This window comes from Falco cherrug, chromosome 16 (assembly GCF_023634085.1).
Source record: "Falco cherrug isolate bFalChe1 chromosome 16, bFalChe1.pri, whole genome shotgun sequence".
Classification (NCBI taxonomy): Eukaryota; Metazoa; Chordata; class Aves; order Falconiformes; family Falconidae; genus Falco; species Falco cherrug.
In genome coordinates this window covers 4,351,085-4,361,359 of record NC_073712.1, presented here as the reverse complement: position 1 = coordinate 4,361,359, position 10,275 = coordinate 4,351,085, and the positions used below count along the sequence as shown (strand labels likewise).

Here is a 10,275-nt window from a genome sequence, read left to right as displayed (position 1 = left end):
AAGCGAAAGGGGGGGAAAAAGGGGAAAAAAGCGAAAGGGGGGAGGAAAAAGGGGAAAAAAGCGAAAGGGGGGGAAAAAGGGGAAAAAAGCGAAAGGGGGGGAAAAAGGGGAAAAAAGCGAAAGGGGGGAAAAAGGGGAAAAAAGCGAAAGGGGGGGGAAAAAGGGAAAAAAGCGAAAGGGGGGGAAAAAGGGGAAAAAAGCGAAAGGGGGGGAAAAAGGGGAAAAAAGCGAAAGGGGGGGAAAAAGGGGAAAAAAGCGAAAGGGGGGGAAAAAGGGGAAAAAAGCGAAAGGGGGGGAAAAAGGGGAAAAAAGCGAAAGGGGGGGAAAAAGGGGAAAAAAAGCGAGAAAGGGGGGGGAAAAAGGGGAAAAAAGCGAAAGGGGGGGAAAAAGGGGAAAAAAGCGAAAGGGGGGGAAAAAGGGGAAAAAAGCGAAAGGGGGGGGAAAAAGGGGAAAAAAGCGAAAGGGGGGGAAAAAGGGGAAAAAAGCGAAAGGGGGGGAAAAAGGGGAAAAAAGCGAAAGGGGGGGGAAAAAGGGGGAAAAAGCGAAAGGGGGGGAAAAAGGGGGAAAAAAGCGAAAGGGGGGGAAAAAGGGGGAAAAAAGCGAAAGGGGGGGAAAAGGGGGAAAAAAGCGAAAGGGGGGGAAAAGGGGGGAAAAAAGCGAAAGGGGGGGAAAAGGGGGGAAAAAAGCGAAAGGGGGGGAAAAGGGGGAAAAAAGCGAAAGGGGGGGAAAAGGGGGAAAAAAGGAAAGGGGGGGAAAAGGGGGAAAAAAGCGAAAGGGGGGGAAAAGGGGGAAAAAAGCGAAAGGGGGGGAAAAGGGGGAAAAAAGCGAAAGGGGGGGGAAAAGGGGGAAAAAAGCGAAAGGGGGGGAAAAGGGGGAAAAAAGCGAAAGGGGGGGAAAAGGGGGAAAAAAGCGAAAGGGGGGGAAAAGGGGGAAAAAAGCGAAAGGGGGGGAAAAGGGGGAAAAAAGCGAAAGGGGGGGAAAAGGGGGAAAAAAGCGAAAGGGGGGGAAAAGGGGAAAAAAAGCGAAAGGGGGGGGAAAAAGGGGAAAAAAGCGAAAGGGGGGGAAAAAGGGGAAAAAAGCGAAAGGGGGGGAAAAAGGGGAAAAAAGCGAAAGGGGGGGAAAAAGGGGAAAAAAGCGAAAGGGGGGGGAAAAGGGGAAAAAAGCGAAAGGGGGGGGAAAAGGGGAAAAAAGCGAAAGGGGGGGGAAGGGGAAAAAAAGCGAAAGGGGGGGGGAAGGGGAAAAAAGCGAAAGGGGGGGGAAAGGGGGAAAAAAGCGAAAGGGGGGGGAAAGGGGAAAAAAGCGAAAGGGGGGGGGGAAAGGGGAAAAAAGCGAAAGGGGGGGGGAAAGGGGAAAAAAAGCGAAAGGGGGGGGGAAAGGGGAAAAAAGCGAAAGGGGGGGGAAAGGGGAAAAAAGCGAAAGGGGGGGAAAGGGGAAAAAAGCGAAAGGGGGGAAAGGGGAAAAAAGCGAAAGGGGGGGAAAGGGAAAAAAAAAAGGGGAGGAAAAAAAGCGAAAGGGGGGGAAAAAGGGGAAAAAAGCAAAAGGGGGGGGGGAAGGGGAAAAAGCAAAAGGGGGGGGAAGGGGAAAAAGCAAAAGGGGGGGGGGAAGGGGGAAAAAGCAAAAGGGGGGGGAAGGGGAAAAAGCAAAAGGGGGGGGAAGGGGAAAAAAGCAAAAGGGGGGGGAAGGGGAAAAAAAGCAAAAGGGGGGGGGAAGGGGAAAAAAGCAAAAGGGGGGGAAAGGGGAAAAAAGCAAAAGGGGGGGAAAGGGAAAAAAGCAAAAGGGGGGGAAAGGGGAAAAAAGCAAAAAGGGGGGGAAGGGGGAAAAAAGCAAAAGGGGGGGAAGGGGAAAAAAGCAAAAGGGGGGGAAGGGGAAAAAAGCAAAAGGGGGGGAAGGGGGAAAAAAAGCAAAAGGGGGGGAAGGGGAAAAAAGCAAAAGGGGGGGAAGGGGAAAAAAGCAAAAGGGGGGGAAGGGGAAAAAAGCAAAAGGGGGGGAAGGGGAAAAAAGCAAAAGGGGGGGAAGGGGAAAAAAGCAAAAGGGGGGGAAAGGGGGGGAAAAAGGGGGAAAAAAGAGAACAGGAAAAAAGAAAAAAGGGGAAAAAAGGGGAAAAAAAAGGGGAAAAGAAAAAAGGGAAAAAAGAAAAAAGGGAAAAAAAGGGAAAAAAGGGCCATATTCTGTCCAACTTTTTATTGACCACTGCTGAAAGTCAAGATGAAAATTAACAGGATGGAAAAACCAGCGCTGGCTGCTCTGGGGTTCCTTCCTTGAGCCCCACTCAGCACCAGGCGCTCGCACGGCGCCACACCAGCCCTCGAAGCTTGGGATTGCAACACAGGATGGACATTTTTTTTTTTTTTTTTTAAATGCAAAGGTCGGGCTAAAAACCAGCAAATCGAGAGCAAATCTCCCCGGGGGAAGACGTGGGGCCCCGAAGCTGGGGGGCATCACCCCACGGCACAGCCCCGATGCACCCCTAGCCTTCATCCCCGGCAGGTAACGAACACCGCTGCAATTAGTGTAGCAGCTGGGCTCTCTCCACTGTCCCACCGTGGTTTCGCTTCCCCCTTTATTAGAAAAAACTATTTTTTCAATATTTTTTTTTCCTAATAACAATCTAATTTTTTTCTAATACTATACCTGCTTACTGAGCAAACCCGTCCCCGTGGAGCGGGCGAGGGATGACCAGAGCAGCAATTTTCCCCGGATAAGGGCGTTTTAAGATGCCTGCAGGGCAGAGACCCAGGGAGACGGCGCTTGAGCCACCAATAAATTAAAATTGGGATTTCTAAGACCTTCTCAAACCCGACAAGGCACCTCCACCCCGACCCATACGGATGCCCCCAGGCACCACGTGCCATTTCTCACACCCATATAGCACAACTTGAATTAAAAATTAACTTTTTTTTTTCCACCCCCCCCACCCCTAAAAAAATCCTGGCCACTTGCCTTTCCAATAAATTTAGAAAAAAAAAAAAAAAAAGCCAGCCATAAAATTTCAAGTATCTCTAGCTGAATAAGACTCACATGGCTTGATTGACTTCCTAGCATGCACGTTGTGCAAGCGGCTAACATCCCGGCGGGCCAGTCATGGCAACTTTTATTCAAACAGAAAAACAAAACGCAAAACAGAGCTGCTTTAGAGCCTCCAGCCTCCATCGGGGGTGAACCCGAGGGAACCCCCTGGTCTCTGCCCCGGCGTTGACGCCTGCCCACCCAGACCCCGGTACCCCCGCCCTGAGCATCCCTCCAGCATCCCAAGGCCACCCAGTGGGGACACCCCAGGGAGGGATGCGGTCACCCAATCACCCCCCAAGCTCCAGAAGGTATCGGTGCTATTAACCGACGAGCGGAAGCAAGGGAAGGTTTTTAAGCAATTAAAAGAATAACGAAGGGAGAAAAGGAAACTACTGCATGCGGCTAACTTAAATACAACGGTATGTGTTCCCGTCACACTTGCTTAATCATTTTGCCTAGCTAATATTTTTAAGTTTCTGAAGTGGTTTTAGTTCAGATCCAAGTCATAACTGATTTTTTTTTTTTTTAAATATGTTGAATAAGAGGCTGCCCTCAAGTTTCAGCTGCAGCGAGAGGAACAAGTGAGCAGGACGGCTCGCTGCTCCCTGCCAGAATAAATATTTCAACAGAAAGCAACGTGGGTTCAGCCTGTCTGCATCCCCAGGAGCGAGGCAAGCGCACCCACACCAACCACATGCAAAAAGACTTTCAGCAAGGAGTTGTTTTTCTCCCAGTTTACAATATATAAACCCATTAAAAAGAATCTGGTTGCTTTTTTTTTTTTTTTTTTGCCTTTTTATTTTTTTTTGCCTTGTTATCCAGCAAGGAAATGCTTGCTCGGTGGTTTTTTCCAGGTTGCTTGAAAATAAGAAATCGCAGGGATCAAGCTCCTTTGGACTCGACCCTCCTGCGAGCATCCCACCAGCAGCCTGTGGTCCATCCCCTCCAGCGTGGGTACCAGAGACACAACGCCCTTTGCTTTTCATGTGAAATGGAAAAAAAACAAGCAATATATATTTTTTTTCCCCTTCCTTTATTCCAAAAGACAAACGCACACTGGGGAAAGCAAAAGCCATAAACATTTATGGGTTGTTGCTCTTCCAAGGGGAGAAGGTGCCAGGGATGGGATGTGATGGAGGGTTTTACACACCGATGCTCTGCAGCTCCCACCCCGGCTGCCTCCAAAGCCAGCCCAGCCCCAGCGAGGATTTCAGCTACTCCCACCACGAAAATCACGACAAGTCTCTGCCACATGCGGCACATCCCAGAAATAAGTGGGGAAAAATGGGAATGCCAGAGCCAGCAGCAAAGCCTCTGCTCTCCACCAGCAGGGAGAGGCACCAGCCTGCACCCATCCCGCTGCTGGGCAGGCTGACACAGCCTCAGATGATGGTAAAAAGAAATCAAAAAAAATATTAATAAGCGTATAAATAGCTGTTCCACACCTGCCCAGGCTTCTTGGGAGATGGCTGGCCAAGGGGCTGAGCACCCTAACGAGCTCAGAGGCGTTATATACAGACACTCACATAACAGCAGGGAACACAATTTCCTAATGCTTTCGTAAATTAGGATTATGTAACTGGAGGGGGGAAAAAAATAATAATAATATAGCCAAGCAGGTTATATAAGCCATCTTTAAAAAGTGAAAAAGTACTTGACATCCCACTACCCACTCCTTGGCACCCTCTAACTGTTTTTTTTGCCATCAAAAACGAGCAGGCTCCTTTCATCGTGTCTTCTCCCCTGGTCAAAACAAGCAGGGAGAACAGAGCCAGCCAGGTTTTTTTGGGACACTGGAAAGAAATATTTCACCTTGGCTACTAAATGTGAGGCTCCCCTGGCCGTACCGCACATCCCGGGAAAGCCGGACCCTGCCATGGGGGGCTCGGAGCATCCTCCTGGCAGCAGCTATACCAACACCGAGGAAATCCAAATTTAAGAGACAGCTTGGGGGGGGGGGGGGGGGTGTAACTAAAATACGAAATGGGAATAAAGAAAGGCCTCGTTTGCAAATTCTGTTCTAATTTAGCCTTTTCTCCAGAATAAATCTGACGATTAAACTTGGGTTTATTTAATTCTTTTTAATTTCTAAAAGCATCTCGGTCCTCACCAACAGATTTAGGGGTTTCTCCAACAAAACTTTCAGCCACGTGACCCTGAACCGCAGCTCTGCTGTATTTCATCGCTTACCCCTCTAAGACACAAATCTGCTGTATTTAATCACTTACCCCCACGCACAAGGGCTGGGCAGCATCCTGAGAGCCCCAGTGTCAAATCCTGGGGGGGGGATCCCCAACTTGGCATTGCCACGCACCCAGGAATAACCCAGCACCCCTTTTTTTGATGCTCCATGTGCCCCCACGGTCTATAAATGCCAAATTATATCGGGCAAATGGCAATTCTTGGCATGTTGTGAAACAGCAGCCTGTTCCCGTGCCAAACGGGGATTGCTTGGAGGCGACAAGGAAACGCCACGAGCAGCCAAGCTGCCGGAGGGGGACCGGGACCACCGCCACCATCGCTGCAGGATGCTGCCACGGTGCAGGGGCTCAGCCCCGGGGCAGCCAGAAGCCACCGAGGATGCCACGGCTTTGGGGACAACGTGGCATCACCGTGGGGTCACCCCACCCCCGCCAGCCCAGAGCAGCGGCAAAGTGCACATGAGCACACGTGTCCACACACACATACGTGTGCAGGCACACAGACGTGTGCATCGCTTGAGGATGGGGAGGGAGCCCACACCTGCACCGGGACGGGGGGTCACAGCCCAGAGATGATGTATTTGCCAGGCGGTGCCTCCTAGAGCGCGTTTTATTGAATTCAGTGATTAAATTTAACATAAATCCAAAAGCATTTGATGTGGGAATACGTTTAATGAGGGTAATTTTCTAAGAGCGATACTACTACGGATGAAGACGGGACATTGCTGGCAGAAGACTATTTAATTGCAGTCCCCTCGTCCCACCGCTTCCCTTCTGACTGCTATTTACTACTATTTTCCAGATTTTCCAATACATTCACTCGCACGATCAGAAATCCTTATTTCAATCCCAATTAATTGATTATGGAAAAAGCTCATTGGCCCCATGACAAACAGGTTCCATGAACAACTCGTACGTTAAGAGCGCTCGTGACCATTTCTTTGTGTCCACAAACATACACCATGAAAATAAATTAAAAAAAAAACAACCTTGCCAAATAATTTATTATTTCCCCCATGATACGCACGAGATCGGTACGAGCTCTGCAGCTCCCTCAAGGGGCTGTAACAACTTTATATAAACATATACAACTGCGAGCAAATATTAAAAAAAAAATAAATAGCACACAAGTATAAATAACTAAGAACAAATTAGTCTCTAAATATTTCACAGAATATTTTCCCCTCTGAGCCAGCGTGGCCACGCAGAGGCAGGCCTGGGTGCTGAGCATCTCGAGCCTTACGGCAAACTTTCTCCTTCTGCAAGCCATAATTAAAACGCACCTAATTACACAACCGGGATGTTCCTGAAGGACACAATTTGATTTTTACTTGAGAATTGTCCTTATTTTCTGCTTCGTCCCAGCAGGAAGATGCTCTAAGAGTGCTGGGGAAGGACCTCAACAAAATTCAAGCGTGTGCTGGGCAAATACAGCCTTGGGAAGCTATGATTATTTGCTGTTATTTTTTTAAAAAAGAAAATAGTTGCACAAGCCATCATCCCAGCAGACACCTCTGCTCCGGGCAGGACGGGCATCGCGAGCAGCTCGCATCATGCCAGCCTTCCCCCCCAGACCCCCTCCAGCACGGGTCCTGCTCCATCCTCCCAGCCCAAAACCACAAGAGAGGCCCCATGTCACCATCCCTCCCAGCGACTTTCAGCAGAAGTGATCACTTCTCCACTAATTCCCCAGAAATCTGCTTTTTTTTTTTTTCCCCTTTTTCTTTTGCCCTCCTTTTTTCCACGCTGTCACCCACTGCCTGCAGCACAAGCCCTGCCCGCTTCATCACCCCCAACCCCCACCCCCCCCCCCAGCAACCCATCACCCCGGCTCCTGGGAGCACCCAGCTCCATCACACCGAGGGGACCCCAGCGTCCCCATCAAGGGGACCCCAGCACCACCACCTTTGGGCTACAAAATTCTCAGCCCCACGCTCCCAGTTAACCCTTTGCCGTCATTCCCACCGTTCCGGCGCTGTTTCTGTGTGTGTGCGTCCCCCAAGCAGTTTTGTCCCATCTCCAGGGTACCAGGATGCAAATTAAAACCGGAGCATCCCCAAGTCGCAGCATCAACACCCAACCCCAGACCTCCAGGGAAAAAGCCAGAGACAGGCTCTGCTGGACACATTTAATAATTTTCTTCCCCCCCCAGCCCTTTGCGGGGCAGAGAAGGAGGCAGGAGGGACGCAGCTTCCCCACATTTTAAAAGAAGGAGCGATTTGCGCTCTCAACTTTTCCTTTTTTAACTTGTCATCCCAGTTTCCAGGCTGGGTTCGATGCCCTGGTGCCATCCCAAATCCACCTCAACAATTTAACAGCTCATTACAGACAAACACCATTTAAACAGTACCTTTTAAAACCCGAAAGTATCAGGTTTTTTTGTTGTTGTTTGCTTTTTTTGGTTTAGTTATTATTATTTTTCAAGGGGGTTGGGTATTATTTTTTTTTCACTGGCAGCAGCGTGGTCCATTTGCTTAGCCCAGCAAGGACAGAAACTGCTGCATCGGAGCCTTGGGCTGGGGACTGCTGCTGGTGATGGACGTAAACCCCGGAGCCCTTATAGCTCATTGTAAAATTTTTAAAAACAGAAGCTCTGAAAGAGATTTTGTGCCCAGAGAGGAGGGAAAAATACCACAAAATTAAAAAAAAAAAATTAAAAAAAAAATCACATTTACCTTGTGCAATCGCTAGCTACTGCCACTGAGCCTACATATTCTATATATTCTATATATTCGTGTCCACCCCTATAGGGCCAGCGGCTCATGGGGAAGTGCCACAGCCGAGCACAGGAGCCTTGTTTGGTGTGAAAAAGTGGGAAAAAGAGAAACCCCCTCCCTCGAGCACCGTCCCGCTGGGATGCCGGCCCCTGCCCATGCGACCCTGTCCCATCAATGCCACCTTGTCCCCCTCCCAGCGTGTCCCAGTGCCCCCAGCAACACTCGTGCTCCTCTGTATTAACAGGTGCTCCCTGCACTGGGGAGGGGGTCTACAGGGTGGGGCCCCCCATCTTATCCTCACCCCCCTCACTGGGGGCAGCATCCCTGTCCCCACAGGACTTCTCAGCCCCACGCAGGACCCCAGCACCCCCCACCCAGCCCCCAGCGGGGTCCATCAGCCCCACGCGTGCCTCTCCCCAGCCCCACACTATCCCCCCCCAGACCTACGGCGTCTCTCCAGCCCCCCACGGACACCACCCCCAGTGCCCCCCAGCCCCACAGGGCCACGCAGGGCTGCCCCCGGCCCCCAGCCCCACACAAGGCATTGCTGAGTCTTCCCACAGCCCCACACTGGGACTCCCACACCCTGGACCCACGCAGGGATCCCCACACCCCTGGCCCCGCAGACCCCTGGCTCCCCAGACCCCCGGCCCCACGCAGGACCTCGGTGCCCCCACACAGCCTGCGTCAGGGTCCCCCAGCCCCAGACAGGGACCCCTCAGACCCCCGTCCGCACTCTGGAACCCTCCAGCCCCTCGGAGAGCCCCTCAGACCCCCGGCCCCACGACGGGACCCCTGGCCCTGCAAAGAGACCCTCCAGCCCCACGCAGAGACCCAAACACCCCCAGCCCCACGCAGGGGTCCCTCAGACCCCCGGCCGCAGGCCGGAACCCCTCAGACCCCTGGCCCAACACCGGAACCCCCGGCCCCACGTGGCGACCCTCACACCCCCTGGCCCCAGGCAGGGACCCCCGGCTCCACGGAGGGGCCCCTCAGAGCCCCGGGCCCACACCACACAGGGACCCTCCGACCCCAGCAGGGACCCCAGCAGGGACCCCCCGGCCCCACACAGGGAGCCCCCAGCTCCCCGGCCCCACGCAAGGACCCCCCCAGCTCCCCGGCCCCACGCAAGGACCCCCCAGCTCCCCTCCCCGCCCCCGCCGCCCCCGGCCCCGCCGGCCCCCACCTGCCGCCGCCCCGCGCTCCGCCGCCGCCCGGCTCCGAGTGGCACCGCGCGCCCGCGCCGGCCGAGTCTCCCCGGCCGCCGCGCCCCGCCTTCCTGCCCGCCCCCCATTGGCCGCTCCGCCTGCCCGTCTCGGCGCGGCGCCCGCTGCGCCTCCTCATTGGCTCGAGTGGCCGTGATATGCAAATCAGAACGTTCGCCCCGCCCCTGGTGGGCCAGACCGCCCCGCCCCGCGCACTTGCCGGGGGCAGCGGCGGCAGAGCCGGGCGGGGCGGGGGGGGGCGGCGCTGTGCGGTGACCCCCGGGGGTCCCCGGCCCCGTGCGGTGCCCCGGGGGGGGGTGGGGGACAGCTCCGTGCGGTGCTGCAAGGACACCACGGCCCCCGCGCGGTGCTCCATGGTTCCCCCAGCCTTGAGCGGTGCGCTGAGGCGGGGGGGCAGCTCTGTGCAACCCTCTCAAGACACCCCAGCCCTAGAGAACCAGCCAGCCCCCTGCAACGCCCCACGGGTACCCCAGCCCCAACACAATCCCCCCCATAGGTACCCCAACCCCGTGCAACACCCCACAGGTACCCCCCAACCCCACACAATGCCCCACAGGCACCTCCAATCCCATGCCACACCCCACAGGCAACCCCAACCCCATGCAACACCCCACCAGTACAGTACCCCAACCCCACGCAACACCCCACAGGTACCCTAACACACCACTCAATGCCCCACGAGTACCCCCCAGTTCCATGCAACACCCCACAGGTACCCCCAACCCCTTGCAATGCCCCATGGGTACCCCAACCCCCACGCAACATCCCATGGGTACCCCGAACCCCACGCAAACCCCCCTGGGGGTTTGCTAAGGGCAGCATCACCCTAGAAAGCAAACAACAGTGTCCCACAGCTGGGGACAGAGAGGGGCAGGGGATGGAGGACACACCAGCCTGCTGGGACATGCAGAAATGTTCCTGTTCAGTATGAAGGAGAGAATGTTAAGATCTGCCTCAAAATCCACCCCAGATTAGAAATAACGTAATTCCAATTAAACATCCCATTCCTGCTCACACACGTTCAGCTAATTGCAGCACCCGAGCTGAGAGGGGCAAAAAAAAGCTTGGGGGGGTGGGGGGGTGATCAGTGGGCATTGAAATTGTGGGATTTCAGTCTTTTTA

At 53.8% G+C, this 10,275-nt stretch overlaps 1 protein-coding gene across 4 annotated transcripts in view; it reads right to left on the bottom strand.

Annotated features, from left to right (window-relative positions):
* Positions 1-9,192, bottom strand: part of FKBP5 (FKBP prolyl isomerase 5) — a 28,753-nt gene extending 19,561 nt beyond the window's left edge. The window contains exon 1 of one of the 4 annotated variants that reach the window (XM_055728096.1): positions 9,114-9,192. The gene's annotated coding sequence lies outside the window, so the exon portion shown is untranslated. Of the gene's footprint in view, positions 1-2,631; positions 2,719-9,113 lie in introns of those variants that run through there. The other 3 variants (XM_055728097.1, XM_055728095.1, XM_055728098.1) reach the window with 3 other exon arrangements.
* Positions 9,193-10,275: the final 1,083 nt, after the last annotated feature.